Source organism: Garra rufa, unplaced genomic scaffold (genome assembly GCF_049309525.1).
Source record: "Garra rufa unplaced genomic scaffold, GarRuf1.0 hap1_unplaced_002, whole genome shotgun sequence".
Taxonomy (NCBI): Eukaryota; Metazoa; Chordata; class Actinopteri; order Cypriniformes; family Cyprinidae; genus Garra; species Garra rufa.
The window spans coordinates 7,239,682-7,265,553 of NW_027394277.1; the positions used below are offsets into that span (position 1 = coordinate 7,239,682).

Genomic DNA, 25,872 nt, shown 5'->3' on the forward strand with positions numbered 1-25,872 from the left:
CCAGCGCCCAGTCAGCCAACCCCTGGCCTCTTCTCTGGAAGCCTGGATCGTCTGAGTCGCCTTCCCGTAGGGCGAACGTGCTTCCAGGCTAGCCTAGTAAACAGGAGATCCTGCGTTTCGAATCCCAGCGATGCCTTTGGTTGCGCACCACAATACAGCCGAGCTCGTGTTTTACCAAAAAACGGACGGCGTATGGCGACATAGAGGAGCTTGTGGACCGCGGGAGGTTTCTCTTGCAACACTACCCTCTCACCTGCTTTTGAAGGATAGCATCGCAGGCTAACAGGTCCTACCGAGGAGGCGCCGTGGCTTAGCTGGTCAAAGCGCCTGTCTTGTAAACAGGAGATCCTGGGTTCGAATCCCAGCGGTGCCTTTCCACCGGTGGCTGTCTCTGGCCTCGCTGTTGAATGGGGACCCCGGCGACGCTCTGTTTTTGAACCGTGCAAAGACCTGAGGACCTGTCTTTCTGCCCACACAGCGTGGCACTCGGTTGAGCTGGACGGGCACAAATCTTTAAGAAAAGCCCTCAGTGGCCCAGCCTGGCATAAACCATTTTGAGGCCTCCTGTTCTCAGCGTACATTGATTTAAAAAAAAAATGTCAATCATATTTAAAAGGTAGCAAAACATGCCCAAGATCCAATTCAGTGAGGTATGGCAATCACTGTCTTGCATCAAGTGAAGGCAGCAGGACGTTCGAAGTGTTGATTCATGAATCCTCTAAGCCGCCCTCCCCTCGCCTAGCATGCGGGGTGGCGCCGTGGCTTAGTTGGTTAAAGCGCCTGTCTAGTAAACAGGAGATCCTGGGTTCGAATCCCAGCGGTGCCTTTGGTTGCGCGCCACAATACAGCCGAGCTCGTGCTTTACCAAAAAACGGACGGCGAACGGGGACACAGAGGAGCTTGTGGACCGCGGGAGGTTTCTCTTGCAACACTACCCTCTCACCTGCTTTTGGAGGATAGCATCCCAGGCTATCAAGTCTCACCGAGGAGGCGCCGTGGCTTAGTTGGTTAAAGCTCCTCTGTAGTACACAGGAGATCCTAGGTTCGAATCCCAACGGTGCCTGGGGTGGCGCTCCAGTCCAGTAAGCCTGCCTCCGCTGTGCACAGACCTGAGGACCTGTCTTTCTGTGCACGCAACAGGATGTTTGAAGTGTTGATTCATGCATCCTCTGAGTCACTGCCAGATGAGGTCATTCAATGGTTTTGGGTTCAAGTCTCACCAGAGTCGTGGCTTTCTGGTAGCTCTCATACTGTGGAGTTTTGCCCTCAGGCAGTAGAAATTTGTAGACATTTTCTTTTAGCATCCGCCTCTGGATGTTTTAACCCTCTGAGTCACTGTCCCGATAACCCTGCTTGTGGTTTGGCGCCGTGGCTTAGTTGGTTAAAGCACCTGTCTCGTAAACAGGAGATCCTGGGTTCAAATCCCAGCGGTGCCTTGGGCGGGGTTCCAGCCCAGCAAGCGCAATTCTTTCCGAAAGCGACCCGCAAGCAGGGGCAGCGAGTGGTTAATTTTGCTAACCGACCCCGACTCAGTTGTCGGCAAACGCCTTAAAGCTGTCCAGCGCCCAGTCAGCCAACCCCTGGCCTCTTCTCTGGAAGCCTGGATCGTCTGAGTCGCCTTCCCGTAGGGCGAACGTGCTTCCAGGCTAGCCTAGTAAACAGGAGATCCTGCGTTTCGAATCCCAGCGATGCCTTTGGTTGCGCACCACAATACAGCCGAGCTCGTGCTTTACCAAAAAACGGACGGCGAATGGCGACACAGAGGAGCTTGTGGACCGCGGGAGGTTTCGCTTGCAACACTACCCTCTCACCTGCTTTTGGAGGATAGCATCGCAGGCTAACGGGTCCCACCGAGGAGGCGCCGTGGCTTAGCTGGTCAAAGCGCCTGTCTTGTAAACAGGAGATCCTGGGTTCGAATCCCAGCGGTGCCTTTCCACCGGTGGCTGTTTCTGGCCTCGCTGTTGAATGGGGACCCCGGCGACGCTCTGTTTTTGAACCGTGCAAAGACCTGAGGACCTGTCTTTCTGCCCACACAGCGTGGCACTCGGTTGAGCTGGACGGGCACAAATCTTTAAGAAAAGCCCTCAGTGGCCCAGCCTGGCATACCGACGGGCTCTGTGGCGCAATGGATAGCGCATTGGACTTCTAGACTGCCAGATGAGGCCATTCAAAGGTTGTGGGTTCGAGTCCCACCAGAGTCTTGCTTTTTGGCATTTTGTTAAGCCCGTACTGCGCAGTGTTGCGCTCGGACAGCAGAAACCATTTTGAGGCCTCCTGTTCTCAACGTACATTGATTTAAAAAAAAAATGTCAATCATATTTAAAAGGTAGCAAAACATGCCCAAGATCCAATTCAGTGAGGTATGGCAATCACTGTCTTGCATCAAGTGAAGGCAGCAGGACGTTCGAAGTGTTGATTCATGAATCCTCTAAGCCACCCTCCCCTCGCCTAGCATGCGGGGTGGCGCCGTGGCTTAGTTGGTTAAAGCGCCTGTCTAGTAAACACGAGATCCTGGGTTTAAATCCCAGCGGTGCCTTGGGCAGGGTTCCAGCCCAGCAAGCGCAAGCTTTTCCGAAAGCGACCCGCAAGCAGGGGCAGCGAGTGGTTAATTTTGCTAACCGCCCCGACTCAGTTGTCGGCAAACGCCTTAAAGCTGTCCAGCGCCCAGTCAGCCAACCCCTGGCCTCTTCTCTGGAAGCCTGGATCGTCTGAGTCGCCTTCCCGTAGGGCGAACGTGCTTCCAGGCTAGCCTAGTAAACAGGAGATCCTGCGTTTCGAATCCCAGCGATGCCTTTGGTTGCGCACCACAATACAGCCGAGCTCGTGTTTTACCAAAAAACGGACGGCGTATGGCGACATAGAGGAGCTTGTGGACCGCGGGAGGTTTCTCTTGCAACACTACCCTCTCACCTGCTTTTGGAGGATAGCATCGCAGGCTAACAGGTCCTACCGAGGAGGCGCCGTGGCTTAGCTGGTCAAAGCGCCTGTCTTGTAAACAGGAGATCCTGGGTTCGAATCCCAGCGGTGCCTTTCCACCGGTGGCTGTCTCTGGCCTCGCTGTTGAATGGGGACCCCGGCGACGCTCTGTTTTTGAACCGTGCAAAGACCTGAGGACCTGTCTTTCTGCCCACACAGCGTGGCACTCGGTTGAGCTGGACGGGCACAAATCTTTAAGAAAAGCCCTCAGTGGCCCAGCCTGGCATAAACCATTTTGAGACCTCCTGTTCTCAGCGTACATTGATTTAAAAAAAAAATGTCAATCATATTTAAAAGGTAGCAAAACATGCCCAAGATCCAATTCAGTGAGGTATGGCAATCACTGTCTTGCATCAAGTGAAGGCAGCAGGACGTTCGAAGTGTTGATTCATTAATCCTCTAAGCCGCCCTCCCCTCGCCTAGCATGCAGGGTGGAGCCGTGGCTTAGTTGGTTAAAGCGCCTGTCTAGTAAACAGGAGATCCTGGGTTCGAATCCCAACGGTGCCTGGGGTGGCGCTCCAGTCCAGTAAGCCTGCCTCCGCTGTGCACAGACCTGAGGACCTGTCTTTCTGTGCACGCAACAGGATGTTTGAAGTGTTGATTCATGCATCCTCTGAGTCACTGCCAGATGAGGTCATTCAATGGTTTTGGGTTCAAGTCTCACCAGAGTCGTGGCTTTCTGGTAGCTCTCATACTGTGGAGTTTTGCTCTCAGGCAGTAGAAATTTGTAGACATTTTCTTTTAGCATCCGCCTCTGGATGTTTTAACCCTCTGAGTCACTGTCCCGATAACCCTGCTTGTGGTTTGGCGCCGTGGCTTAGTTGGTTAAAGCTCCTGTCTCGTAAACAGGAGATCCTGGGTTCAAATCCCAGCGGTGCCTTGGGCGGGGTTCCAGCCCAGCAAGCGCAATTCTTTCCGAAAGCGACCCGCAAGCAGGGGCAGCGAGTGGTTAATTTTGCTAACCGACCCCGACTCAGTTGTCGGCAAACGCCTTAAAGCTGTCCAGCGCCCAGTCAGCCAACCCCTGGTCTCTTCTCTGGAAGCCTGGATCGTCTGAGTCGCCTTCCCGTAGGGCGAACGTGCTTCCAGGCTAGCCTAGTAAACAGGAGATCCTGCGTTTCGAATCCCAGCGATGCCTTTGGTTGCGCACCACAATACAGCCGAGCTCGTGCTTTACCAAAAAACGGACGGCGAATGGCGACACAGAGGAGCTTGTGGACCGCGGGAGGTTTCGCTTGCAACACTACCCTCTCACCTGCTTTTGGAGGATAGCATCGCAGGCTAACGGGTCCCACCGAGGAGGCGCCGTGGCTTAGCTGGTCAAAGCGCCTGTCTTGTAAACAGGAGATCCTGGGTTCGAATCCCAGCGGTGCCTTTCCACCAGTGGCTGTCTCTGGCCTCGCTGTTGAATGGGGACCCCGGCGACGCTCTGTTTTTGAACCGTGCAAAGACCTGAGGACCTGTCTTTCTGCCCACACAGCGTGGCACTCGGTTGAGCTGGACGGGCACAAATCTTTAAGAAAAGCCCTCAGTGGCCCAGCCTGGCATACCGACGGGCTCTGTGGCGCAATGGATAGCGCATTGGACTTCTAGACTGCCAGATGAGGCCATTCAAAGGTTGTGGGTTCGAGTCCCACCAGAGTCTTGCTTTTTGGCATTTTGTTAAGCCCGTACTGCGCAGTGTTGCTCTCGGACAGCAGAAACCATTTTGAGGCCTCCTGTTCTCAACGTACATTGATTTAAAAAAAAATGTCAATCATATTTAAAAGGTAGCAAAACATGCCCAAGATCCAATTCAGTGAGGTATGGCAATCACTGTCTTGCATCAAGTGAAGGCAGCAGGACGTTCGAAGTGTTGATTCATGAATCCTCTAAGCCACCCTCCCCTCGCCTAGCATGCGGGGTGGCGCCGTGGCTTAGTTGGTTAAAGCGCCTGTCTAGTAAACACGAGATCCTGGGTTTAAATCCCAGCGGTGCCTTGGGCGGGGTTCCAGCCCAGCAAGCGCAAGCTTTTCCGAAAGCGACCCGCAAGCAGGGGCAGCGAGTGGTTAATTTTGCTAACCGCCCCGACTCAGTTGTCGGCAAACGCCTTAAAGCTGTCCAGCGCCCAGTCAGCCAACCCCTGGCCTCTTCTCTGGAAGCCTGGATCGTCTGAGTCGCCTTCCCGTAGGGCGAACGTGCTTCCAGGCTAGCCTAGTAAACAGGAGATCCTGCGTTTCGAATCCCAGCGATGCCTTTGGTTGCGCACCACAATACAGCCGAGCTCGTGTTTTACCAAAAAACGGACGGCGTATGGCGACATAGAGGAGCTTGTGGACCGCGGGAGGTTTCTCTTGCAACACTACCCTCTCACCTGCTTTTGAAGGATAGCATCGCAGGATAACAGGTCCTACCGAGGAGGCGCCGTGGCTTAGCTGGTCAAAGCGCCTGTCTTGTAAACAGGAGATCCTGGGTTCGAATCCCAGCGGTGCCTTTCCACCGGTGGCTGTCTCTGGCCTCGCTGTTGAATGGGGACCCCGGCGACGCTCTGTTTTTGAACCGTGCAAAGACCTGAGGACCTGTCTTTCTGCCCACACAGCGTGGCACTCGGTTGAGCTGGACGGGCACAAATCTTTAAGAAAAGCCCTCAGTGGCCCAGCCTGGCATAAACCATTTTGAGGCCTCCTGTTCTCAGCGTACATTGATTTAAAAAAAAAATGTCAATCATATTTAAAAGGTAGCAAAACATGCCCAAGATCCAATTCAGTGAGGTATGGCAATCACTGTCTTGCATCAAGTGAAGGCAGCAGGACGTTCGAAGTGTTGATTCATGAATCCTCTAAGCCGCCCTCCCCTCGCCTAGCATGCGGGGTGGCGCCGTGGCTTAGTTGGTTAAAGCGCCTGTCTAGTAAACAGGAGATCCTGGGTTCGAATCCCAGCGGTGCCTTTGGTTGCGCGCCACAATACAGCCGAGCTCGTGCTTTACCAAAAAACGGACGGCGAACGGGGACACAGAGGAGCTTGTGGACCGCGGGAGGTTTCTCTTGCAACACTACCCTCTCACCTGCTTTTGGAGGATAGCATCCCAGGCTATCGAGTCTCACCGAGGAGGCGCCGTGGCTTAGTTGGTTAAAGCGCCTGTCTAGTAAACAGGAGATCCTGGGTTCGAATCCCAGCGGTGCCTTTGGTTGCGCGCCACAATACAGCCGAGCTCGTGCTTTACCAAAAAACGGACGGCGAACGGGGACACAGAGGAGCTTGTGGACCGCGGGAGGTTTCTCTTGCAACACTACCCTCTCACCTGCTTTTGGAGGATAGCATCCCAGGCTATCAAGTCTCACCGAGGAGGCGCCGTGGCTTAGTTGGTTAAAGCTCCTCTGTAGTACACAGGAGATCCTAGGTTCGAATCCCAACGGTGCCTGGGGTGGCGCTCCAGTCCAGTAAGCCTGCCTCCGCTGTGCACAGACCTGAGGACCTGTCTTTCTGTGCACGCAACAGGATGTTTGAAGTGTTGATTCATGCATCCTCTGAGTCACTGCCAGATGAGGTCATTCAATGGTTTTGGGTTCAAGTCTCACCAGAGTCGTGGCTTTCTGGTAGCTCTCATACTGTGGAGTTTTGCCCTCAGGCAGTAGAAATTTGTAGACATTTTCTTTTAGCATCCGCCTCTGGATGTTTTAACCCTCTGAGTCACTGTCCCGATAACCCTGCTTGTGGTTTGGCGCCGTGGCTTAGTTGGTTAAAGCACCTGTCTCGTAAACAGGAGATCCTGGGTTCAAATCCCAGCGGTGCCTTGGGCGGGGTTCCAGCCCAGCAAGCGCAATTCTTTCCGAAAGCGACCCGCAAGCAGGGGCAGCGAGTGGTTAATTTTGCTAACCGACCCCGACTCAGTTGTCGGCAAACGCCTTAAAGCTGTCCAGCGCCCAGTCAGCCAACCCCTGGCCTCTTCTCTGGAAGCCTGGATCGTCTGAGTCGCCTTCCCGTAGGGCGAACGTGCTTCCAGGCTAGCCTAGTAAACAGGAGATCCTGCGTTTCGAATCCCAGCGATGCCTTTGGTTGCGCACCACAATACAGCCGAGCTCGTGCTTTACCAAAAAACGGACGGCGAATGGCGACACAGAGGAGCTTGTGGACCGCGGGAGGTTTCGCTTGCAACACTACCCTCTCACCTGCTTTTGGAGGATAGCATCGCAGGCTAACGGGTCCCACCGAGGAGGCGCCGTGGCTTAGCTGGTCAAAGCGCCTGTCTTGTAAACAGGAGATCCTGGGTTCGAATCCCAGCGGTGCCTTTCCACCGGTGGCTGTCTCTGGCCTCGCTGTTGAATGGGGACCCCGGCGACGCTCTGTTTTTGAACCGTGCAAAGACCTGAGGACCTGTCTTTCTGCCCACACAGCGTGGCACTCGGTTGAGCTGGACGGGCACAAATCTTTAAGAAAAGCCCTCAGTGGCCCAGCCTGGCATACCGACGGGCTCTGTGGCGCAATGGATAGCGCATTGGACTTCTAGACTGCCAGATGAGGCCATTCAAAGGTTGTGGGTTCGAGTCCCACCAGAGTCTTGCTTTTTGGCATTTTGTTAAGCCCGTACTGCGCAGTGTTGCTCTCGGACAGCAGAAACCATTTTGAGGCCTCCTGTTCTCAACGTACATTGATTTAAAAAAAAAATGTCAATCATATTTAAAAGGTAGCAAAACATGCCCAAGATCCAATTCAGTGAGGTATGGCAATCACTGTCTTGCATCAAGTGAAGGCAGCAGGACGTTCGAAGTGTTGATTCATGAATCCTCTAAGCCACCCTCCCCTCGCCTAGCATGCGGGGTGGCGCCGTGGCTTAGTTGGTTAAAGCGCCTGTCTAGTAAACACGAGATCCTGGGTTTAAATCCCAGCGGTGCCTTGGGCGGGGTTCCAGCCCAGCAAGCGCAAGCTTTTCCGAAAGCGACCCGCAAGCAGGGGCAGCGAGTGGTTAATTTTGCTAACCGCCCCGACTCAGTTGTCGGCAAACGCCTTAAAGCTGTCCAGCGCCCAGTCAGCCAACCCCTGGCCTCTTCTCTGGAAGCCTGGATCGTCTGAGTCGCCTTCCCGTAGGGCGAACGTGCTTCCAGGCTAGCCTAGTAAACAGGAGATCCTGCGTTTCGAATCCCAGCGATGCCTTTGGTTGCGCACCACAATACAGCCGAGCTCGTGTTTTACCAAAAAACGGACGGCGTATGGCGACATAGAGGAGCTTGTGGACCGCGGGAGGTTTCTCTTGCAACACTACCCTCTCACCTGCTTTTGGAGGATAGCATCGCAGGCTAACAGGTCCTACCGAGGAGGCGCCGTGGCTTAGCTGGTCAAAGCGCCTGTCTTGTAAACAGGAGATCCTGGGTTCGAATCCCAGCGGTGCCTTTCCACCGGTGGCTGTCTCTGGCCTCGCTGTTGAATGGGGACCCCGGCGACGCTCTGTTTTTGAACCGTGCAAAGACCTGAGGACCTGTCTTTCTGCCCACACAGCGTGGCACTCGGTTGAGCTGGACGGGCACAAATCTTTAAGAAAAGCCCTCAGTGGCCCAGCCTGGCATAAACCATTTTGAGGCCTCCTGTTCTCAGCGTACATTGATTTAAAAAAAAAATGTCAATCATATTTAAAAGGTAGCAAAACATGCCCAAGATCCAATTCAGTGAGGTATGGCAATCACTGTCTTGCATCAAGTGAAGGCAGCAGGACGTTCGAAGTGTTGATTCATGAATCCTCTAAGCCGCCCTCCCCTCGCCTAGCATGCGGGGTGGCGCCGTGGCTTAGTTGGTTAAAGCGCCTGTCTAGTAAACAGGAGATCCTGGGTTCGAATCCCAGCGGTGCCTTTGGTTGCGCGCCACAATACAGCCGAGCTCGTGCTTTACCAAAAAGCGAACGGGGACACAGAGGAGCTTGTGGACCGCGGGAGGTTTCTCTTGCAACACTACCCTCTCACCTGCTTTTGGAGGATAGCATCCCAGGCTATCGAGTCTCACCGAGGAGGCGCCGTGGCTTAGTTGGTTAAAGCTCCTCTGTAGTACACAGGAGATCCTAGGTTCGAATCCCAACGGTGCCTGGGGTGGCGCTCCAGTCCAGTAAGCCTGCCTCCGCTGTGCACAGACCTGAGGACCTGTCTTTCTGTGCACGCAACAGGATGTTTGAAGTGTTGATTCATGCATCCTCTGAGTCACTGCCAGATGAGGTCATTCAATGGTTTTGGGTTCAAGTCTCACCAGAGTCGTGGCTTTCTGGTAGCTCTCATACTGTGGAGTTTTGCCCTCAGGCAGTAGAAATTTGTAGACATTTTCTTTTAGCATCCGCCTCTGGATGTTTTAACCCTCTGAGTCACTGTCCCGATAACCCTGCTTGTGGTTTGGCGCCGTGGCTTAGTTGGTTAAAGCTCCTGTCTCGTAAACAGGAGATCCTGGGTTCAAATCCCAGTGGTGCCTTGGGCGGGGTTCCAGCCCAGCAAGCGCAATTCTTTCCGAAAGCGACCCGCAAGCAGGGGCAGCGAGTGGTTAATTTTGCTAACCGACCCCGACTCAGTTGTCGGCAAACGCCTTAAAGCTGTCCAGCGCCCAGTCAGCCAACCCCTGGCCTCTTCTCTGGAAGCCTGGATCGTCTGAGTCGCCTTCCCGTAGGGCGAACGTGCTTCCAGGCTAGCCTAGTAAACAGGAGATCCTGCGTTTCGAATCCCAGCGATGCCTTTGGTTGCGCACCACAATACAGCCGAGCTCGTGCTTTACCAAAAAACGGACGGCGAATGGCGACACAGAGGAGCTTGTGGACCGCGGGAGGTTTCGCTTGCAACACTACCCTCTCACCTGCTTTTGGAGGATAGCATCGCAGGCTAACGGGTCCCACCGAGGAGGCGCCGTGGCTTAGCTGGTCAAAGCGCCTGTCTTGTAAACAGGAGATCCTGGGTTCGAATCCCAGCGGTGCCTTTCCACCGGTGGCTGTCTCTGGCCTCGCTGTTGAATGGGGACCCCGGCGACGCTCTGTTTTTGAACCGTGCAAAGACCTGAGGACCTGTCTTTCTGCCCACACAGCGTGGCACTCGGTTGAGCTGGACGGGCACAAATCTTTAAGAAAAGCCCTCAGTGGCCCAGCCTGGCATACCGACGGGCTCTGTGGCGCAATGGATAGCGCATTGGACTTCTAGACTGCCAGATGAGGCCATTCAAAGGTTGTGGGTTCGAGTCCCACCAGAGTCTTGCTTTTTGGCATTTTGTTAAGCCCGTACTGCGCAGTGTTGCTCTCGGACAGCAGAAACCATTTTGAGGCCTCCTGTTCTCAACGTACATTGATTTAAAAAAAAATGTCAATCATATTTAAAAGGTAGCAAAACATGCCCAAGATCCAATTCAGTGAGGTATGGCAATCACTGTCTTGCATCAAGTGAAGGCAGCAGGACGTTCGAAGTGTTGATTCATGAATCCTCTAAGCCACCCTCCCCTCGCCTAGCATGCGGGGTGGCGCCGTGGCTTAGTTGGTTAAAGCGCCTGTCTAGTAAACACGAGATCCTGGGTTTAAATCCCAGCGGTGCCTTGGGCGGGGTTCCAGCCCAGCAAGCGCAAGCTTTTCCGAAAGCGACCCGCAAGCAGGGGCAGCGAGTGGTTAATTTTGCTAACCGCCCCGACTCAGTTGTCGGCAAACGCCTTAAAGCTGTCCAGCGCCCAGTCAGCCAACCCCTGGCCTCTTCTCTGGAAGCCTGGATCGTCTGAGTCGCCTTCCCGTAGGGCGAACGTGCTTCCAGGCTAGCCTAGTAAACAGGAGATCCTGCGTTTCGAATCCCAGCGATGCCTTTGGTTGCGCACCACAATACAGCCGAGCTCGTGTTTTACCAAAAAACGGACGGCGTATGGCGACATAGAGGAGCTTGTGGACCGCGGGAGGTTTCTCTTGCAACATTACCCTCTCACCTGCTTTTGAAGGATAGCATCGCAGGCTAACAGGTCCTACCGAGGAGGCGCCGTGGCTTAGCTGGTCAAAGCGCCTGTCTTGTAAACAGGAGATCCTGGGTTCGAATCCCAGCGGTGCCTTTCCACCGGTGGCTGTCTCTGGCCTCGCTGTTGAATGGGGACCCCGGCGACGCTCTGTTTTTGAACCGTGCAAAGACCTGAGGACCTGTCTTTCTGCCCACACAGCGTGGCACTCGGTTGAGCTGGACGGGCACAAATCTTTAAGAAAAGCCCTCAGTGGCCCAGCCTGGCATAAACCATTTTGAGGCCTCCTGTTCTCAGCGTACATTGATTTAAAAAAAAAATGTCAATCATATTTAAAAGGTAGCAAAACATGCCCAAGATCCAATTCAGTGAGGTATGGCAATCACTGTCTTGCATCAAGTGAAGGCAGCAGGACGTTCGAAGTGTTGATTCATGAATCCTCTAAGCCGCCCTCCCCTCGCCTAGCATGCGGGGTGGCGCCGTGGCTTAGTTGGTTAAAGCGCCTGTCTAGTAAACAGGAGATCCTGGGTTCGAATCCCAGCGGTGCCTTTGGTTGCGCGCCACAATACAGCCGAGCTCGTGCTTTACCAAAAAACGGACGGCGAACGGGGACACAGAGGAGCTTGTGGACCGCGGGAGGTTTCTCTTGCAACACTACCCTCTCACCTGCTTTTGGAGGATAGCATCCCAGGCTATCGAGTCTCACCGAGGAGGCGCCGTGGCTTAGTTGGTTAAAGCGCCTGTCTAGTAAACAGGAGATCCTGGGTTCGAATCCCAGCGGTGCCTTTGGTTGCGCGCCACAATACAGCCGAGCTCGTGCTTTACCAAAAAACGGACGGCGAACGGGGACACAGAGGAGCTTGTGGACCGCGGGAGGTTTCTCTTGCAACACTACCCTCTCACCTGCTTTTGGAGGATAGCATCCCAGGCTATCGAGTCTCACCGAGGAGGCGCCGTGGCTTAGTTGGTTAAAGCTCCTCTGTAGTACACAGGAGATCCTAGGTTCGAATCCCAACGGTGCCTGGGGTGGCGCTCCAGTCCAGTAAGCCTGCCTCCGCTGTGCACAGACCTGAGGACCTGTCTTTCTGTGCACGCAACAGGATGTTTGAAGTGTTGATTCATGCATCCTCTGAGTCACTGCCAGATGAGGTCATTCAAAGGTTTTGGGTTCAAGTCTCACCAGAGTCGTGGCTTTCTGGTAGCTCTCATACTGTGGAGTTTTGCCCTCAGGCAGTAGAAATTTGTAGACATTTTCATTTAGCATCCGCCTCTGGATGTTTTAACCCTCTGAGTCACTGTCCCGATAACCCTGCTTGTGGTTTGGCGCCGTGGCTTAGTTGGTTAAAGCACCTGTCTCGTAAACAGGAGATCCTGGGTTCAAATCCCAGCGGTGCCTTGGGCGGGGTTCCAGCCCAGCAAGCGCAATTCTTTCCGAAAGCGACCCGCAAGCAGGGGCAGCGAGTGGTTAATTTTGCTAACCGACCCCGACTCAGTTGTCGGCAAACGCCTTAAAGCTGTCCAGCGCCCAGTCAGCCAACCCCTGGCCTCTTCTCTGGAAGCCTGGATCGTCTGAGTCGCCTTCCCGTAGGGCGAACGTGCTTCCAGGCTAGCCTAGTAAACAGGAGATCCTGCGTTTCGAATCCCAGCGATGCCTTTGGTTGCGCACCACAATACAGCCGAGCTCGTGCTTTACCAAAAAACGGACGGCGAATGGCGACACAGAGGAGCTTGTGGACCGCGGGAGGTTTCGCTTGCAACACTACCCTCTCACCTGCTTTTGGAGGATAGCATCGCAGGCTAACGGGTCCCACCGAGGAGGCGCCGTGGCTTAGCTGGTCAAAGCGCCTGTCTTGTAAACAGGAGATCCTGGGTTCGAATCCCAGCGGTGCCTTTCCACCGGTGGCTGTCTCTGGCCTCGCTGTTGAATGGGGACCCCGGCGACGCTCTGTTTTTGAACCGTGCAAAGACCTGAGGACCTGTCTTTCTGCCCACACAGCGTGGCACTCGGTTGAGCTGGACGGGCACAAATCTTTAAGAAAAGCCCTCAGTGGCCCAGCCTGGCATACCGACGGGCTCTGTGGCGCAATGGATAGCGCATTGGACTTCTAGACTGCCAGATGAGGCCATTCAAAGGTTGTGGGTTCGAGTCCCACCAGAGTCTTGCTTTTTGGCATTTTGTTAAGCCCGTACTGCGCAGTGTTGCTCTCGGACAGCAGAAACCATTTTGAGGCCTCCTGTTCTCAACGTACATTGATTTAAAAAAAAAATGTCAATCATATTTAAAAGGTAGCAAAACATGCCCAAGATCCAATTCAGTGAGGTATGGCAATCACTGTCTTGCATCAAGTGAAGGCAGCAGGACGTTCGAAGTGTTGATTCATGAATCCTCTAAGCCACCCTCCCCTCGCCTAGCATGCGGGGTGGCGCCGTGGCTTAGTTGGTTAAAGCGCCTGTCTAGTAAACACGAGATCCTGGGTTTAAATCCCAGCGGTGCCTTGGGCGGGGTTCCAGCCCAGCAAGCGCAAGCTTTTCCGAAAGCGACCCGCAAGCAGGGGCAGCGAGTGGTTAATTTTGCTAACCGCCCCGACTCAGTTGTCGGCAAACGCCTTAAAGCTGTCCAGCGCCCAGTCAGCCAACCCCTGGCCTCTTCTCTGGAAGCCTGGATCGTCTGAGTCGCCTTCCCGTAGGGCGAACGTGCTTCCAGGCTAGCCTAGTAAACAGGAGATCCTGCGTTTCGAATCCCAGCGATGCCTTTGGTTGCGCACCACAATACAGCCGAGCTCGTGTTTTACCAAAAAACGGACGGCGTATGGCGACATAGAGGAGCTTGTGGACCGCGGGAGGTTTCTCTTGCAACACTACCCTCTCACCTGCTTTTGGAGGATAGCATCGCAGGCTAACAGGTCCTACCGAGGAGGCGCCGTGGCTTAGCTGGTCAAAGCGCCTGTCTTGTAAACAGGAGATCCTGGGTTCGAATCCCAGCGGTGCCTTTCCACCGGTGGCTGTCTCTGGCCTCGCTGTTGAATGGGGACCCCGGCGACGCTCTGTTTTTGAACCGTGCAAAGACCTGAGGACCTGTCTTTCTGCCCACACAGCGTGGCACTCGGTTGAGCTGGACGGGCACAAATCTTTAAGAAAAGCCCTCAGTGGCCCAGCCTGGCATAAACCATTTTGAGGCCTCCTGTTCTCAGCGTACATTGATTTAAAAAAAAAATGTCAATCATATTTAAAAGGTAGCAAAACATGCCCAAGATCCAATTCAGTGAGGTATGGCAATCACTGTCTTGCATCAAGTGAAGGCAGCAGGACGTTCGAAGTGTTGATTCATGAATCCTCTAAGCCGCCCTCCCCTCGCCTAGCATGCGGGGTGGCGCCGTGGCTTAGTTGGTTAAAGCGCCTGTCTAGTAAACAGGAGATCCTGGGTTCGAATCCCAGCGGTGCCTTTGGTTGCGCGCCACAATACAGCCGAGCTCGTGCTTTACCAAAAAACGGACGGCGAACGGGGACACAGAGGAGCTTGTGGACCGCGGGAGGTTTCTCTTGCAACACTACCCTCTCACCTGCTTTTGGAGGATAGCATCCCAGGCTATCGAGTCTCACCGAGGAGGCGCCGTGGCTTAGTTGGTTAAAGCGCCTGTCTAGTAAACAGGAGATCCTGGGTTCGAATCCCAGCGGTGCCTTTGGTTGCGCGCCACAATACAGCCGAGCTCGTGCTTTACCAAAAAACGGACGGCGAACGGGGACACAGAGGAGCTTGTGGACCGCGGGAGGTTTCTCTTGCAACACTACCCTCTCACCTGCTTTTGGAGGATAGCATCCCAGGCTATCAAGTCTCACCGAGGAGGCGCCGTGGCTTAGTTGGTTAAAGCTCCTCTGTAGTACACAGGAGATCCTAGGTTCGAATCCCAACGGTGCCTGGGGTGGCGCTCCAGTCCAGTAAGCCTGCCTCCGCTGTGCACAGACCTGAGGACCTGTCTTTCTGTGCACGCAACAGGATGTTTGAAGTGTTGATTCATGCATCCTCTGAGTCACTGCCAGATGAGGTCATTCAATGGTTTTGGGTTCAAGTCTCACCAGAGTCGTGGCTTTCTGGTAGCTCTCATACTGTGGAGTTTTGCCCTCAGGCAGTAGAAATTTGTAGACATTTTCTTTTAGCATCCGCCTCTGGATGTTTTAACCCTCTGAGTCACTGTCCCGATAACCCTGCTTGTGGTTTGGCGCCGTGGCTTAGTTGGTTAAAGCACCTGTCTCGTAAACAGGAGATCCTGGGTTCAAATCCCAGCGGTGCCTTGGGCGGGGTTCCAGCCCAGCAAGCGCAATTCTTTCCGAAAGCGACCCGCAAGCAGGGGCAGCGAGTGGTTAATTTTGCTAACCGACCCCGACTCAGTTGTCGGCAAACGCCTTAAAGCTGTCCAGCGCCCAGTCAGCCAACCCCTGGCCTCTTCTCTGGAAGCCTGGATCGTCTGAGTCGCCTTCCCGTAGGGCGAACGTGCTTCCAGGCTAGCCTAGTAAACAGGAGATCCTGCGTTTCGAATCCCAGCGATGCCTTTGGTTGCGCACCACAATACAGCCGAGCTCGTGCTTTACCAAAAAACGGACGGCGAATGGCGACACAGAGGAGCTTGTGGACCGCGGGAGGTTTCGCTTGCAACACTACCCTCTCACCTGCTTTTGGAGGATAGCATCGCAGGCTAACGGGTCCCACCGAGGAGGCGCCGTGGCTTAGCTGGTCAAAGCGCCTGTCTTGTAAACAGGAGATCCTGGGTTCGAATCCCAGCGGTGCCTTTCCACCGGTGGCTGTTTCTGGCCTCGCTGTTGAATGGGGACCCCGGCGACGCTCTGTTTTTGAACCGTGCAAAGACCTGAGGACCTGTCTTTCTGCCCACACAGCGTGGCACTCGGTTGAGCTGGACGGGCACAAATCTTTAAGAAAAGCCCTCAGTGGCCCAGCCTGGCATACCGACGGGCTCTGTGGCGCAATGGATAGCGCATTGGACTTCTAGACTGCCAGATGAGGCCATTCAAAGGTTGTGGGTTCGAGTCCCACCAGAGTCTTGCTTTTTGGCATTTTGTTAAGCCCGTACTGCGCAGTGTTGCGCTCGGACAGCAGAAACCATTTTGAGGCCTCCTGTTCTCAACGTACATTGATTTAAAAAAAAAATGTCAATCATATTTAAAAGGTAGCAAAACATGCCCAAGATCCAATTCAGTGAGGTATGGCAATCACTGTCTTGCATCAAGTGAAGGCAGCAGGACGTTCGAAGTGTTGATTCATGAATCCTCTAAGCCACCCTCCCCTCGCCTAGCATGCGGGGTGGCGCCGTGGCTTAGTTGGTTAAAGCGCCTGTCTAGTAAACACGAGATCCTGGGTTTAAATCCCAGCGGTGCCTTGGGCAGGGTTCCAGCCCAGCAAGCGCAAGCTTTTCCGAAAGCGACCCGCAAGCAGGGGCAGCGAGTGGTTAATTTTGCTAACCGCCCCGACTCAGTTGTCGGCAAACGCCTTAAAGCTGTCCAGCGCCCAGTCAGCCAACCCCTGGCCTCTTCTCTGGAAGCCTGGATCGTCTGAGTCGCCTTCCCGTAGGGCGAACGTGCTTCCAGGCTAGCCTAGTAAACAGGAGATCCTGCGTTTCGAATCCCAGCGATGCCTTTGGTTGCGCACCACAATACAGCCGAGCTCGTGTTTTACCAAAAAACGGACGGCGTATGGCGACATAGAGGAGCTTGTGGACCGCGGGAGGTTTCTCTTGCAACACTACCCTCTCACCTGCTTTTGGAGGATAGCATCGCAGGCTAACAGGTCCTACCGAGGAGGCGCCGTGGCTTAGCTGGTCAAAGCGCCTGTCTTGTAAACAGGAGATCCTGGGTTCGAATCCCAGCGGTGCCTTTCCACCGGTGGCTGTCTCTGGCCTCGCTGTTGAATGGGGACCCCGGCGACGCTCTGTTTTTGAACCGTGCAAAGACCTGAGGACCTGTCTTTCTGCCCACACAGCGTGGCACTCGGTTGAGCTGGACGGGCACAAATCTTTAAGAAAAGCCCTCAGTGGCCCAGCCTGGCATAAACCATTTTGAGACCTCCTGTTCTCAGCGTACATTGATTTAAAAAAAAAATGTCAATCATATTTAAAAGGTAGCAAAACATGCCCAAGATCCAATTCAGTGAGGTATGGCAATCACTGTCTTGCATCAAGTGAAGGCAGCAGGACGTTCGAAGTGTTGATTCATTAATCCTCTAAGCCGCCCTCCCCTCGCCTAGCATGCGGGGTGGAGCCGTGGCTTAGTTGGTTAAAGCGCCTGTCTAGTAAACAGGAGATCCTGGGTTCGAATCCCAGCGGTGCCTTTGGTTGCGCGCCACAATACAGCCGAGCTCGTGCTTTACCAAAAAGCGAACGGGGACACAGAGGAGCTTGTGGACCGCGGGAGGTTTCTCTTGCAACACTACCCTCTCACCTGCTTTTGGAGGATAGCATCCCAGGCTATCGAGTCTCACCGAGGAGGCGCCGTGGCTTAGTTGGTTAAAGCTCCTCTGTAGTACACAGGAGATCCTAGGTTCGAATCCCAACGGTGCCTGGGGTGGCGCTCCAGTCCAGTAAGCCTGCCTCCGCTGTGCACAGACCTGAGGACCTGTCTTTCTGTGCACGCAACAGGATGTTTGAAGTGTTGATTCATGCATCCTCTGAGTCACTGCCAGATGAGGTCATTCAATGGTTTTGGGTTCAAGTCTCACCAGAGTCGTGGCTTTCTGGTAGCTCTCATACTGTGGAGTTTTGCTCTCAGGCAGTAGAAATTTGTAGACATTTTCTTTTAGCATCCGCCTCTGGATGTTTTAACCCTCTGAGTCACTGTCCCGATAACCCTGCTTGTGGTTTGGCGCCGTGGCTTAGTTGGTTAAAGCTCCTGTCTCGTAAACAGGAGATCCTGGGTTCAAATCCCAGCGGTGCCTTGGGCGGGGTTCCAGCCCAGCAAGCGCAATTCTTTCCGAAAGCGACCCGCAAGCAGGGGCAGCGAGTGGTTAATTTTGCTAACCGACCCCGACTCAGTTGTCGGCAAACGCCTTAAAGCTGTCCAGCGCCCAGTCAGCCAACCCCTGGCCTCTTCTCTGGAAGCCTGGATCGTCTGAGTCGCCTTCCCGTAGGGCGAACGTGCTTCCAGGCTAGCCTAGTAAACAGGAGATCCTGCGTTTCGAATCCCAGCGATGCCTTTGGTTGCGCACCACAATACAGCCGAGCTCGTGCTTTACCAAAAAACGGACGGCGAATGGCGACACAGAGGAGCTTGTGGACCGCGGGAGGTTTCGCTTGCAACACTACCCTCTCACCTGCTTTTGGAGGATAGCATCGCAGGCTAACGGGTCCCACCGAGGAGGCGCCGTGGCTTAGCTGGTCAAAGCGCCTGTCTTGTAAACAGGAGATCCTGGGTTCGAATCCCAGCGGTGCCTTTCCACCGGTGGCTGTCTCTGGCCTCGCTGTTGAATGGGGACCCCGGCGACGCTCTGTTTTTGAACCGTGCAAAGACCTGAGGACCTGTCTTTCTGCCCACACAGCGTGGCACTCGGTTGAGCTGGACGGGCACAAATCTTTAAGAAAAGCCCTCAGTGGCCCAGCCTGGCATACCGACGGGCTCTGTGGCGCAATGGATAGCGCATTGGACTTCTAGACTGCCAGATGAGGCCATTCAAAGGTTGTGGGTTCGAGTCCCACCAGAGTCTTGCTTTTTGGCATTTTGTTAAGCCCGTACTGCGCAGTGTTGCTCTCGGACAGCAGAAACCATTTTGAGGCCTCCTGTTCTCAACGTACATTGATTTAAAAAAAAAATGTCAATCATATTTAAAAGGTAGCAAAACATGCCCAAGATCCAATTCAGTGAGGTATGGCAATCACTGTCTTGCATCAAGTGAAGGCAGCAGGACGTTCGAAGTGTTGATTCATGAATCCTCTAAGCCACCCTCCCCTCGCCTAGCATGCGGGGTGGCGCCGTGGCTTAGTTGGTTAAAGCGCCTGTCTAGTAAACACGAGATCCTGGGTTTAAATCCCAGCGGTGCCTTGGGCGGGGTTCCAGCCCAGCAAGCGCAAGCTTTTCCGAAAGCGACCCGCAAGCAGGGGCAGCGAGTGGTTAATTTTGCTAACCGCCCCGACTCAGTTGTCGGCAAACGCCTTAAAGCTGTCCAGCGCCCAGTCAGCCAACCCCTGGCCTCTTCTCTGGAAGCCTGGATCGTCTGAGTCGCCTTCCCGTAGGGCGAACGTGCTTCCAGGCTAGCCTAGTAAACAGGAGATCCTGCGTTTCGAATCCCAGCGATGCCTTTGGTTGCGCACCACAATACAGCCGAGCTCGTGTTTTACCAAAAAACGGACGGCGTATGGCGACATAGAGGAGCTTGTGGACCGCGGGAGGTTTCTCTTGCAACACTACCCTCTCACCTGCTTTTGAAGGATAGCATCGCAGGATAACAGGTCCTACCGAGGAGGCGCCGTGGCTTAGCTGGTCAAAGCGCCTGTCTTGTAAACAGGAGATCCTGGGTTCGAATCCCAGCGGTGCCTTTCCACCGGTGGCTGTCTCTGGCCTCGCTGTTGAATGGGGACCCCGGCGACGCTCTGTTTTTGAACCGTGCAAAGACCTGAGGACCTGTCTTTCTGCCCACACAGCGTGGCACTCGGTTGAGCTGGACGGGCACAAATCTTTAAGAAAAGCCCTCAGTGGCCCAGCCTGGCATAAACCATTTTGAGGCCTCCTGTTCTCAGCGTACATTGATTTAAAAAAAAAATGTCAATCATATTTAAAAGGTAGCAAAACATGCCCAAGATCCAATTCAGTGAGGTATGGCAATCACTGTCTTGCATCAAGTGAAGGCAGCAGGACGTTCGAAGTGTTGATTCATGAATCCTCTAAGCCGCCCTCCCCTCGCCTAGCATGCGGGGTGGCGCCGTGGCTTAGTTGGTTAAAGCGCCTGTCTAGTAAACAGGAGATCCTGGGTTCGAATCCCAGCGGTGCCTTTGGTTGCGCGCCACAATACAGCCGAGCTCGTGCTTTACCAAAAAGCGAACGGGGACACAGAGGAGCTTGTGGACCGCGGGAGGTTTCTCTTGCAACACTACCCTCTCACCTGCTTTTGGAGGATAGCATCCCAGGCTATCGAGTCTCACCGAGGAGGCGCCGTGGCTTAGTTGGTTAAAGCTCCTCTGTAGTACACAGGAGATCCTAGGTTCGAATCCCAACGGTGCCTGGGGTGGCGCTCCAGTCCAGTAAGCCTGCCTCCGCTGTGCACAGACCTGAGGACCTGTCTTTCTGTGCACGCAACAGGATGTTTGAAGTGTTGATTCATGCATCCTCTGAGTCACTGCCAGATGAGGTCATTCAATGGTTTTGGGTTCAAGTCTCACCAGAGTCGTGGCTTTCTGGTAGCTCTCATACTGTGGAGTTTTGCCCTCAGGCAGTAGAAATTTGTAGACATTTTCTTTTAGCATCCGCCTCTGGATGTTTTAACCCTCTGAGTCACTGTCCCGATAACCCTGCTTGTGGTTTGGCGCCGTGGCTTAGTTGGTTAAAGCTCCTGTCTCGTAAACAGGAGATCCTGGGTTCAAATCCCAGTGGTGCCTTGGGCGGGGTTCCAGCCCAGCAAGCGCAATTCTTTCCGAAAGCGACCCGCAAGCAGGGGCAGCGAGTGGTTAATTTTGCTAACCGACCCCGACTCAGTTGTCGGCAAACGCCTTAAAGCTGTCCAGCGCCCAGTCAGCCAACCCCTGGCCTCTTCTCTGGAAGCCTGGATCGTCTGAGTCGCCTTCCCGTAGGGCGAACGTGCTTCCAGGCTAGCCTAGTAAACAGGAGATCCTGCGTTTCGAATCCCAGCGATGCCTTTGGTTGCGCACCACAATACAGCCGAGCTCGTGCTTTACCAAAAAACGGACGGCGAATGGCGACACAGAGGAGCTTGTGGACCGCGGGAGGTTTCGCTTGCAACACTACCCTCTCACCTGCTTTTGGAGGATAGCATCGCAGGCTAACGGGTCCCACCGAGGAGGCGCCGTGGCTTAGCTGGTCAAAGCGCCTGTCTTGTAAACAGGAGATCCTGGGTTCGAATCCCAGCGGTGCCTTTCCACCGGTGGCTGTCTCTGGCCTCGCTGTTGAATGGGGACCCCGGCGACGCTCTGTTTTTGAACCGTGCAAAGACCTGAGGACCTGTCTTTCTGCCCACACAGCGTGGCACTCGGTTGAGCTGGACGGGCACAAATCTTTAAGAAAAGCCCTCAGTGGCCCAGCCTGGCATACCGACGGGCTCTGTGGCGCAATGGATAGCGCATTGGACTTCTAGACTGCCAGATGAGGCCATTCAAAGGTTGTGGGTTCGAGTCCCACCAGAGTCTTGCTTTTTGGCATTTTGTTAAGCCCGTACTGCGCAGTGTTGCTCTCGGACAGCAGAAACCATTTTGAGGCCTCCTGTTCTCAACGTACATTGATTTAAAAAAAAATGTCAATCATATTTAAAAGGTAGCAAAACATGCCCAAGATCCAATTCAGTGAGGTATGGCAATCACTGTCTTGCATCAAGTGAAGGCAGCAGGACGTTCGAAGTGTTGATTCATGAATCCTCTAAGCCACCCTCCCCTCGCCTAGCATGCGGGGTGGCGCCGTGGCTTAGTTGGTTAAAGCGCCTGTCTAGTAAACACGAGATCCTGGGTTTAAATCCCAGCGGTGCCTTGGGTGGGGTTCCAGCCCAGCAAGCGCAAGCTTTTCCGAAAGCGACCCGCAAGCAGGGGCAGCGAGTGGTTAATTTTGCTAACCGCCCCGACTCAGTTGTCGGCAAACGCCTTAAAGCTGTCCAGCGCCCAGTCAGCCAACCCCTGGCCTCTTCTCTGGAAGCCTGGATCGTCTGAGTCGCCTTCCCGTAGGGCGAACGTGCTTCCAGGCTAGCCTAGTAAACAGGAGATCCTGCGTTTCGAATCCCAGCGATGCCTTTGGTTGCGCACCACAATACAGCCGAGCTCGTGTTTTACCAAAAAACGGACGGCGTATGGCGACATAGAGGAGCTTGTGGACCGCGGGAGGTTTCTCTTGCAACACTACCCTCTCACCTGCTTTTGAAGGATAGCATCGCAGGCTAACAGGTCCTACCGAGGAGGCGCCGTGGCTTAGCTGGTCAAAGCGCCTGTCTTGTAAACAGGAGATCCTGGGTTCGAATCCCAGCGGTGCCTTTCCACCGGTGGCTGTCTCTGGCCTCGCTGTTGAATGGGGACCCCGGCGACGCTCTGTTTTTGAACCGTGCAAAGACCTGAGGACCTGTCTTTCTGCCCACACAGCGTGGCACTCGGTTGAGCTGGACGGGCACAAATCTTTAAGAAAAGCCCTCAGTGGCCCAGCCTGGCATAAACCATTTTGAGGCCTCCTGTTCTCAGCGTACATTGATTTAAAAAAAAAATGTCAATCATATTTAAAAGGTAGCAAAACATGCCCAAGATCCAATTCAGTGAGGTATGGCAATCACTGTCTTGCATCAAGTGAAGGCAGCAGGACGTTCGAAGTGTTGATTCATGAATCCTCTAAGCCGCCCTCCCCTCGCCTAGCATGCGGGGTGGCGCCGTGGCTTAGTTGGTTAAAGCGCCTGTCTAGTAAACAGGAGATCCTGGGTTCGAATCCCAGCGGTGCCTTTGGTTGCGCGCCACAATACAGCCGAGCTCGTGCTTTACCAAAAAGCGAACGGGGACACAGAGGAGCTTGTGGACCGCGGGAGGTTTCTCTTGCAACACTACCCTCTCACCTGCTTTTGGAGGATAGCATCCCAGGCTATCGAGTCTCACCGAGGAGGCGCCGTGGCTTAGTTGGTTAAAGCTCCTCTGTAGTACACAGGAGATCCTAGGTTCGAATCCCAACGGTGCCTGGGGTGGCGCTCCAGTCCAGTAAGCCTGCCTCCGCTGTGCACAGACCTGAGGACCTGTCTTTCTGTGCACGCAACAGGATGTTTGAAGTGTTGATTCATGCATCCTCTGAGTCACTGCCAGATGAGGTCATTCAATGGTTTTGGGTTCAAGTCTCACCAGAGTCGTGGCTTTCTGGTAGCTCTCATACTGTGGAGTTTTGCCCTCAGGCAGTAGAAATTTGTAGACATTTTCTTTTAGCATCCGCCTCTGGATGTTTTAACCCTCTGAGTCACTGTCCCGATAACCCTGCTTGTGGTTTGGCGCCGTGGCTTAGTTGGTTAAAGCTCCTGTCTCGTAAACAGGAGATCCTGGGTTCAAATCCCAGCGGTGCCTTGGGCGGGGTTCCAGCCCAGCAAGCGCAATTCTTTCCGAAAGCGACCCGCAAGCAGGGGCAGCGAGTGGTTAATTTTGCTAACCGACCCCGACTCAGTTGTCGGCAAACGCCTTAAAGCTGTCCAGCGCCCAGTCAGCCAACCCCTGGCCTCTTCTCTGGAAGCCTGGATCGTCTGAGTCGCCTTCCCGTAGGGCGAACGTGCTTCCAGGCTAGCCTAGTAAACAGGAGATCCTGCGTTTCGAATCCCAGCGATGCCTTTGGTTGCGCACCACAATACAGCCGAGCTCGTGCTTTACCAAAAAACGGACGGCGAATGGCGACACAGAGGAGCTTGTGGACCGCGGGAGGTTTCGCTTGCAACACTACCCTCTCACCTGCTTTTGGAGGATAGCATCGCAGGCTAACGGGTCCCACCGAGGAGGCGCCGTGGCTTAGCTGGTCAAAGCGCCTGTCTTGTAAACAGGAGATCCTGGGTTCGAATCCCAGCGGTGCCTTTCCACCGGTGGCTGTCTCTGGCCTCGCTGTTGAATGGGGACCCCGGCGACGCTCTGTTTTTGAACCGTGCAAAGACCTGAGGACCTGTCTTTCTGCCCACACAGCGTGGCACTCGGTTGAGCTGGACGGGCACAAATCTTTAAGAAAAGCCCTCAGTGGCCCAGCCTGGCATACCGACGGGCTCTGTGGCGCAATGGATAGCGCATTGGACTTCTAGACTGCCAGATGAGGCCATTCAAAGGTTGTGGGTTCGAGTCCCACCAGAGTCTTGCTTTTTGGCATTTTGTTAAGCCCGTACTGCGCAGTGTTGCGCTCGGACAGCAGAAACCATTTTGAGGCCTCCTGTTCTCAACGTACATTGATTTAAAAAAAAAATGTCAATCATATTTAAAAGGTAGCAAAACATGCCCAAGATCCAATTCAGTGAGGTATGGCAATCACTGTCTTGCATCAAGTGAAGGCAGCAGGACGTTCGAAGTGTTGATTCATGAATCCTCTAAGCCACCCTCCCCTCGCCTAGCATGCGGGGTGGCGCCGTGGCTTAGTTGGTTAAAGCGCCTGTCTAGTAAACACGAGATCCTGGGTTTAAATCCCAGCGGTGCCTTGGGCAGGGTTCCAGCCCAGCAAGCGCAAGCTTTTCCGAAAGCGACCCGCAAGCAGGGGCAGCGAGTGGTTAATTTTGCTAACCGCCCCGACTCAGTTGTCGGCAAACGCCTTAAAGCTGTCCAGCGCCCAGTCAGCCAACCCCTGGCCTCTTCTCTGGAAGCCTGGATCGTCTGAGTCGCCTTCCCGTAGGGCGAACGTGCTTCCAGGCTAGCCTAGTAAACAGGAGATCCTGCGTTTCGAATCCCAGCGATGCCTTTGGTTGCGCACCACAATACAGCCGAGCTCGTGTTTTACCAAAAAACGGACGGCGTATGGCGACATAGAGGAGCTTGTGGACCGCGGGAGGTTTCTCTTGCAACACTACCCTCTCACCTGCTTTTGGAGGATAGCATCGCAGGCTAACAGGTCCTACCGAGGAGGCGCCGTGGCTTAGCTGGTCAAAGCGCCTGTCTTGTAAACAGGAGATCCTGGGTTCGAATCCCAGCGGTGCCTTTCCACCGGTGGCTGTCTCTGGCCTCGCTGTTGAATGGGGACCCCGGCGACGCTCTGTTTTTGAACCGTGCAAAGACCTGAGGACCTGTCTTTCTGCCCACACAGCGTGGCACTCGGTTGAGCTGGACGGGCACAAATCTTTAAGAAAAGCCCTCAGTGGCCCAGCCTGGCATAAACCATTTTGAGACCTCCTGTTCTCAGCGTACATTGATTTAAAAAAAAAATGTCAATCATATTTAAAAGGTAGCAAAACATGCCCAAGATCCAATTCAGTGAGGTATGGCAATCACTGTCTTGCATCAAGTGAAGGCAGCAGGACGTTCGAAGTGTTGATTCATTAATCCTCTAAGCCGCCCTCCCCTCGCCTAGCATGCGGGGTGGAGCCGTGGCTTAGTTGGTTAAAGCGCCTGTCTAGTAAACAGGAGATCCTGGGTTCGAATCCCAGCGGTGCCTTTGGTTGCGCGCCACAATACAGCCGAGCTCGTGCTTTACCAAAAAGCGAACGGGGACACAGAGGAGCTTGTGGACCGCGGGAGGTTTCTCTTGCAACACTACCCTCTCACCTGCTTTTGGAGGATAGCATCCCAGGCTATCGAGTCTCACCGAGGAGGCGCCGTGGCTTAGTTGGTTAAAGCTCCTCTGTAGTACACAGGAGATCCTAGGTTCGAATCCCAACGGTGCCTGGGGTGGCGCTCCAGTCCAGTAAGCCTGCCTCCGCTGTGCACAGACCTGAGGACCTGTCTTTCTGTGCACGCAACAGGATGTTTGAAGTGTTGATTCATGCATCCTCTGAGTCACTGCCAGATGAGGTCATTCAATGGTTTTGGGTTCAAGTCTCACCAGAGTCGTGGCTTTCTGGTAGCTCTCATACTGTGGAGTTTTGCTCTCAGGCAGTAGAAATTTGTAGACATTTTCTTTTAGCATCCGCCTCTGGATGTTTTAACCCTCTGAGTCACTGTCCCGATAACCCTGCTTGTGGTTTGGCGCCGTGGCTTAGTTGGTTAAAGCTCCTGTCTCGTAAACAGGAGATCCTGGGTTCAAATCCCAGCGGTGCCTTGGGCGGGGTTCCAGCCCAGCAAGCGCAATTCTTTCCGAAAGCGACCCGCAAGCAGGGGCAGCGAGTGGTTAATTTTGCTAACCGAC

At 54.2% G+C, this 25,872-nt stretch overlaps 1 protein-coding gene and 60 non-coding genes across 61 annotated transcripts in view; 60 read left to right on the top strand and 1 right to left on the bottom strand.

Moving 5' to 3' along the window:
* Positions 1-25,872, bottom strand: part of LOC141305341 (uncharacterized) — a 587,365-nt gene that overhangs the window by 536,350 nt on the left and 25,143 nt on the right. The window lies entirely within an intron of this gene.
* Positions 300-373, top strand: trnat-ugu (transfer RNA threonine (anticodon UGU)). Its single transcript has one exon. It is a non-coding gene; the product is annotated as a tRNA-Thr (tRNA).
* Positions 753-826, top strand: trnat-agu (transfer RNA threonine (anticodon AGU)). The gene has a single exon. It is a non-coding gene; the product is annotated as a tRNA-Thr (tRNA).
* On the top strand, positions 1,363-1,436 carry trnat-cgu (transfer RNA threonine (anticodon CGU)). Its single transcript has one exon. It is a non-coding gene; the product is annotated as a tRNA-Thr (tRNA).
* trnat-ugu (transfer RNA threonine (anticodon UGU)) lies at positions 1,858-1,931 on the top strand. The gene has a single exon. It is a non-coding gene; the product is annotated as a tRNA-Thr (tRNA).
* Positions 2,112-2,201, top strand: trnar-ucu (transfer RNA arginine (anticodon UCU)). The gene is given in 2 exon segments: positions 2,112-2,148; positions 2,166-2,201. It is a non-coding gene; the product is annotated as a tRNA-Arg (tRNA).
* trnat-agu (transfer RNA threonine (anticodon AGU)) lies at positions 2,463-2,536 on the top strand. The gene has a single exon. It is a non-coding gene; the product is annotated as a tRNA-Thr (tRNA).
* On the top strand, positions 2,957-3,030 carry trnat-ugu (transfer RNA threonine (anticodon UGU)). Its single transcript has one exon. It is a non-coding gene; the product is annotated as a tRNA-Thr (tRNA).
* trnat-agu (transfer RNA threonine (anticodon AGU)) lies at positions 3,410-3,483 on the top strand. Its single transcript has one exon. It is a non-coding gene; the product is annotated as a tRNA-Thr (tRNA).
* trnat-cgu (transfer RNA threonine (anticodon CGU)) lies at positions 3,783-3,856 on the top strand. The gene has a single exon. It is a non-coding gene; the product is annotated as a tRNA-Thr (tRNA).
* On the top strand, positions 4,278-4,351 carry trnat-ugu (transfer RNA threonine (anticodon UGU)). The gene has a single exon. It is a non-coding gene; the product is annotated as a tRNA-Thr (tRNA).
* Positions 4,532-4,621, top strand: trnar-ucu (transfer RNA arginine (anticodon UCU)). The gene is given in 2 exon segments: positions 4,532-4,568; positions 4,586-4,621. It is a non-coding gene; the product is annotated as a tRNA-Arg (tRNA).
* On the top strand, positions 4,882-4,955 carry trnat-agu (transfer RNA threonine (anticodon AGU)). Its single transcript has one exon. It is a non-coding gene; the product is annotated as a tRNA-Thr (tRNA).
* trnat-ugu (transfer RNA threonine (anticodon UGU)) lies at positions 5,376-5,449 on the top strand. The gene has a single exon. It is a non-coding gene; the product is annotated as a tRNA-Thr (tRNA).
* On the top strand, positions 5,829-5,902 carry trnat-agu (transfer RNA threonine (anticodon AGU)). Its single transcript has one exon. It is a non-coding gene; the product is annotated as a tRNA-Thr (tRNA).
* On the top strand, positions 6,066-6,139 carry trnat-agu (transfer RNA threonine (anticodon AGU)). The gene has a single exon. It is a non-coding gene; the product is annotated as a tRNA-Thr (tRNA).
* Positions 6,676-6,749, top strand: trnat-cgu (transfer RNA threonine (anticodon CGU)). Its single transcript has one exon. It is a non-coding gene; the product is annotated as a tRNA-Thr (tRNA).
* trnat-ugu (transfer RNA threonine (anticodon UGU)) lies at positions 7,171-7,244 on the top strand. The gene has a single exon. It is a non-coding gene; the product is annotated as a tRNA-Thr (tRNA).
* On the top strand, positions 7,425-7,514 carry trnar-ucu (transfer RNA arginine (anticodon UCU)). The gene is given in 2 exon segments: positions 7,425-7,461; positions 7,479-7,514. It is a non-coding gene; the product is annotated as a tRNA-Arg (tRNA).
* trnat-agu (transfer RNA threonine (anticodon AGU)) lies at positions 7,776-7,849 on the top strand. Its single transcript has one exon. It is a non-coding gene; the product is annotated as a tRNA-Thr (tRNA).
* On the top strand, positions 8,270-8,343 carry trnat-ugu (transfer RNA threonine (anticodon UGU)). Its single transcript has one exon. It is a non-coding gene; the product is annotated as a tRNA-Thr (tRNA).
* trnat-agu (transfer RNA threonine (anticodon AGU)) lies at positions 8,723-8,796 on the top strand. The gene has a single exon. It is a non-coding gene; the product is annotated as a tRNA-Thr (tRNA).
* On the top strand, positions 9,326-9,399 carry trnat-cgu (transfer RNA threonine (anticodon CGU)). Its single transcript has one exon. It is a non-coding gene; the product is annotated as a tRNA-Thr (tRNA).
* Positions 9,821-9,894, top strand: trnat-ugu (transfer RNA threonine (anticodon UGU)). Its single transcript has one exon. It is a non-coding gene; the product is annotated as a tRNA-Thr (tRNA).
* trnar-ucu (transfer RNA arginine (anticodon UCU)) lies at positions 10,075-10,164 on the top strand. The gene is given in 2 exon segments: positions 10,075-10,111; positions 10,129-10,164. It is a non-coding gene; the product is annotated as a tRNA-Arg (tRNA).
* trnat-agu (transfer RNA threonine (anticodon AGU)) lies at positions 10,425-10,498 on the top strand. Its single transcript has one exon. It is a non-coding gene; the product is annotated as a tRNA-Thr (tRNA).
* trnat-ugu (transfer RNA threonine (anticodon UGU)) lies at positions 10,919-10,992 on the top strand. The gene has a single exon. It is a non-coding gene; the product is annotated as a tRNA-Thr (tRNA).
* On the top strand, positions 11,372-11,445 carry trnat-agu (transfer RNA threonine (anticodon AGU)). The gene has a single exon. It is a non-coding gene; the product is annotated as a tRNA-Thr (tRNA).
* Positions 11,609-11,682, top strand: trnat-agu (transfer RNA threonine (anticodon AGU)). The gene has a single exon. It is a non-coding gene; the product is annotated as a tRNA-Thr (tRNA).
* trnat-cgu (transfer RNA threonine (anticodon CGU)) lies at positions 12,219-12,292 on the top strand. The gene has a single exon. It is a non-coding gene; the product is annotated as a tRNA-Thr (tRNA).
* On the top strand, positions 12,714-12,787 carry trnat-ugu (transfer RNA threonine (anticodon UGU)). Its single transcript has one exon. It is a non-coding gene; the product is annotated as a tRNA-Thr (tRNA).
* trnar-ucu (transfer RNA arginine (anticodon UCU)) lies at positions 12,968-13,057 on the top strand. Its single transcript is given in 2 exon segments — positions 12,968-13,004; positions 13,022-13,057. It is a non-coding gene; the product is annotated as a tRNA-Arg (tRNA).
* Positions 13,319-13,392, top strand: trnat-agu (transfer RNA threonine (anticodon AGU)). The gene has a single exon. It is a non-coding gene; the product is annotated as a tRNA-Thr (tRNA).
* trnat-ugu (transfer RNA threonine (anticodon UGU)) lies at positions 13,813-13,886 on the top strand. The gene has a single exon. It is a non-coding gene; the product is annotated as a tRNA-Thr (tRNA).
* On the top strand, positions 14,266-14,339 carry trnat-agu (transfer RNA threonine (anticodon AGU)). Its single transcript has one exon. It is a non-coding gene; the product is annotated as a tRNA-Thr (tRNA).
* On the top strand, positions 14,503-14,576 carry trnat-agu (transfer RNA threonine (anticodon AGU)). Its single transcript has one exon. It is a non-coding gene; the product is annotated as a tRNA-Thr (tRNA).
* Positions 15,113-15,186, top strand: trnat-cgu (transfer RNA threonine (anticodon CGU)). Its single transcript has one exon. It is a non-coding gene; the product is annotated as a tRNA-Thr (tRNA).
* Positions 15,608-15,681, top strand: trnat-ugu (transfer RNA threonine (anticodon UGU)). Its single transcript has one exon. It is a non-coding gene; the product is annotated as a tRNA-Thr (tRNA).
* trnar-ucu (transfer RNA arginine (anticodon UCU)) lies at positions 15,862-15,951 on the top strand. Its single transcript is given in 2 exon segments — positions 15,862-15,898; positions 15,916-15,951. It is a non-coding gene; the product is annotated as a tRNA-Arg (tRNA).
* trnat-agu (transfer RNA threonine (anticodon AGU)) lies at positions 16,213-16,286 on the top strand. Its single transcript has one exon. It is a non-coding gene; the product is annotated as a tRNA-Thr (tRNA).
* On the top strand, positions 16,707-16,780 carry trnat-ugu (transfer RNA threonine (anticodon UGU)). Its single transcript has one exon. It is a non-coding gene; the product is annotated as a tRNA-Thr (tRNA).
* trnat-agu (transfer RNA threonine (anticodon AGU)) lies at positions 17,160-17,233 on the top strand. The gene has a single exon. It is a non-coding gene; the product is annotated as a tRNA-Thr (tRNA).
* trnat-cgu (transfer RNA threonine (anticodon CGU)) lies at positions 17,763-17,836 on the top strand. Its single transcript has one exon. It is a non-coding gene; the product is annotated as a tRNA-Thr (tRNA).
* On the top strand, positions 18,258-18,331 carry trnat-ugu (transfer RNA threonine (anticodon UGU)). Its single transcript has one exon. It is a non-coding gene; the product is annotated as a tRNA-Thr (tRNA).
* Positions 18,512-18,601, top strand: trnar-ucu (transfer RNA arginine (anticodon UCU)). The gene is given in 2 exon segments: positions 18,512-18,548; positions 18,566-18,601. It is a non-coding gene; the product is annotated as a tRNA-Arg (tRNA).
* On the top strand, positions 18,863-18,936 carry trnat-agu (transfer RNA threonine (anticodon AGU)). The gene has a single exon. It is a non-coding gene; the product is annotated as a tRNA-Thr (tRNA).
* trnat-ugu (transfer RNA threonine (anticodon UGU)) lies at positions 19,357-19,430 on the top strand. The gene has a single exon. It is a non-coding gene; the product is annotated as a tRNA-Thr (tRNA).
* Positions 19,810-19,883, top strand: trnat-agu (transfer RNA threonine (anticodon AGU)). The gene has a single exon. It is a non-coding gene; the product is annotated as a tRNA-Thr (tRNA).
* trnat-cgu (transfer RNA threonine (anticodon CGU)) lies at positions 20,413-20,486 on the top strand. Its single transcript has one exon. It is a non-coding gene; the product is annotated as a tRNA-Thr (tRNA).
* On the top strand, positions 20,908-20,981 carry trnat-ugu (transfer RNA threonine (anticodon UGU)). Its single transcript has one exon. It is a non-coding gene; the product is annotated as a tRNA-Thr (tRNA).
* trnar-ucu (transfer RNA arginine (anticodon UCU)) lies at positions 21,162-21,251 on the top strand. Its single transcript is given in 2 exon segments — positions 21,162-21,198; positions 21,216-21,251. It is a non-coding gene; the product is annotated as a tRNA-Arg (tRNA).
* Positions 21,512-21,585, top strand: trnat-agu (transfer RNA threonine (anticodon AGU)). The gene has a single exon. It is a non-coding gene; the product is annotated as a tRNA-Thr (tRNA).
* On the top strand, positions 22,006-22,079 carry trnat-ugu (transfer RNA threonine (anticodon UGU)). The gene has a single exon. It is a non-coding gene; the product is annotated as a tRNA-Thr (tRNA).
* Positions 22,459-22,532, top strand: trnat-agu (transfer RNA threonine (anticodon AGU)). The gene has a single exon. It is a non-coding gene; the product is annotated as a tRNA-Thr (tRNA).
* On the top strand, positions 23,062-23,135 carry trnat-cgu (transfer RNA threonine (anticodon CGU)). Its single transcript has one exon. It is a non-coding gene; the product is annotated as a tRNA-Thr (tRNA).
* Positions 23,557-23,630, top strand: trnat-ugu (transfer RNA threonine (anticodon UGU)). Its single transcript has one exon. It is a non-coding gene; the product is annotated as a tRNA-Thr (tRNA).
* Positions 23,811-23,900, top strand: trnar-ucu (transfer RNA arginine (anticodon UCU)). Its single transcript is given in 2 exon segments — positions 23,811-23,847; positions 23,865-23,900. It is a non-coding gene; the product is annotated as a tRNA-Arg (tRNA).
* On the top strand, positions 24,162-24,235 carry trnat-agu (transfer RNA threonine (anticodon AGU)). The gene has a single exon. It is a non-coding gene; the product is annotated as a tRNA-Thr (tRNA).
* trnat-ugu (transfer RNA threonine (anticodon UGU)) lies at positions 24,656-24,729 on the top strand. The gene has a single exon. It is a non-coding gene; the product is annotated as a tRNA-Thr (tRNA).
* Positions 25,109-25,182, top strand: trnat-agu (transfer RNA threonine (anticodon AGU)). The gene has a single exon. It is a non-coding gene; the product is annotated as a tRNA-Thr (tRNA).
* trnat-cgu (transfer RNA threonine (anticodon CGU)) lies at positions 25,712-25,785 on the top strand. Its single transcript has one exon. It is a non-coding gene; the product is annotated as a tRNA-Thr (tRNA).